This window comes from Thamnophis sirtalis, unplaced genomic scaffold (assembly GCF_051295495.1).
Source record: "Thamnophis sirtalis isolate CommonGarterSnake01/CBP01778 unplaced genomic scaffold, rThaSir2_p1.2 scaffold_13, whole genome shotgun sequence".
NCBI classification, from domain to species: domain Eukaryota; kingdom Metazoa; phylum Chordata; class Lepidosauria; order Squamata; family Natricidae; genus Thamnophis; species Thamnophis sirtalis.
Window position 1 is genome coordinate 1,890,501 of NW_028261393.1, and position 1,552 is coordinate 1,892,052.

Consider the following 1,552-nt stretch of genomic DNA (forward strand, 5'->3'; position numbering starts at 1 on the left):
GCGCCCAGAATTCCTCAGCCAGCCTTGCAAGGAATTCTGGGAGTTGAAGTTCACCAGTCTTAAAAATAGCCAAGGTTGGAGACCCCTGTCTTACAACATGTCCTTACTCGGCACCTGCTTAGCAAACGCAACTCATCAACAGCTACGCGATCCAGAAAGCAAATGTTTAGTTTCCCAAGAAGTCTCTACTTAGTTCTGGGGAAGTGGGTCCAGTCTAGCGTTCTTGGTATAATCTTGAAAAATAATTAGGCAGTTGAGCTGTAAGTTGGTAGGTCATTGGCTGATGCTCAGGGTTATTTTTTCCTTCATGGCTCCCACAGCAAAAATAAATATTTCCAGGTCTTCCTGCCCCCTCTTGTGGAGAGAAGATTAATGGCTCTGGTGTTTTCTTTCCGATTTGAACAATGGTTTGAACAGTTCCACCCAAGCGCCGGAATTTTTAAGTTCACTTGCCTGGCAGGAAAGTGTTATGAAGTGGCGGTGGTTCTACAGTGTTGGCGGGCGTCGTCCCAAGCGCGGAGAGTGGGCCGGAACCACAGATGCAGACCAGCGTGCTTTCGAGGGCCTCTCGGAAGGATCGCACACGGAAGACATAAACCACCGGGTTGATGGCGGAATTGGCGTGGGAGAGGATGATGGTGGCCAGGGTCAGCTGACTGGGGATGCAACAGGTGGGGCAGAGGAGCATGACGGTGTTGAGGATGTGGAGAGGCAGCCAGCACAGAATGAAGAAGAAGAGGATGATGAAGAGCGAAGTGGCCATCCGCATCTCCTTGCGGGCTACGATCCGGCGCCTCTTCTGAGCGCTGATGTTGACCTCCCCTTCGGCCACTTTGCGGATCTGACGCCTGGCCTCCAAGAAGATGCGCCCGTACAGCATCAGCATGACCCCCAACGGGGCCAACATGCACATCATGAAGTTGAAGTAGACCATGTAGGCGTTGGTGATGATGCTGTTGAAAAGGCACTCCCTGCTGGGGGGCAGGGGGTCGTGCCAGCCCATCAGAGGGATCAGGCTGGTGAAGATGGACAGCAGCCAACAAGCCGCAATCACCAGCAGGGAGTTGCGAGGACTTAGCAGCGACTGGTACTGGAAGGGCTTCAGGATGGAGACGTATCTCTCCACAGCGATGGCTAGCAGCCCGAAGACGGAGGCTTGGGTGAACATCAGGAGCAAGCAAAGCATCAGGAGACACAGCTGGGGCCTGGAGTGGGGCAGCCCCACATCGGTGAACTGGGAACAGGGGATGACCACTGCCCCCACCAAGAGGTCCGCCACAGCCAGCGAGATCAGGAAATAGTTGGTGACGGTGGAACGCAAATTCCTGTTCCGCAAGATGACCGCACAGATGAACAGGTTGCCCGCGATGGACAGGAGAGCGGTCAGGCTGTCGGTCAGCAAATAGAGGATGTGCACGGCAGGCCAGGAGGTCGCGTTAGCGGTTAGAGGGCACTGAGGCAGACTAACGAAGGATGAATTCTCCATGCTATCCATCACAGGAGTAGGGCCATTTGGACTCCGGCTCTTCCCTTCCGGTTTCTGGAACTCTGC

At 54.5% G+C, this 1,552-nt stretch overlaps 1 pseudogene; it reads right to left on the minus strand.

Moving 5' to 3' along the window:
• Nucleotides 1-1,552, minus strand: LOC106552352 (adenosine receptor A1 pseudogene; annotated as a pseudogene).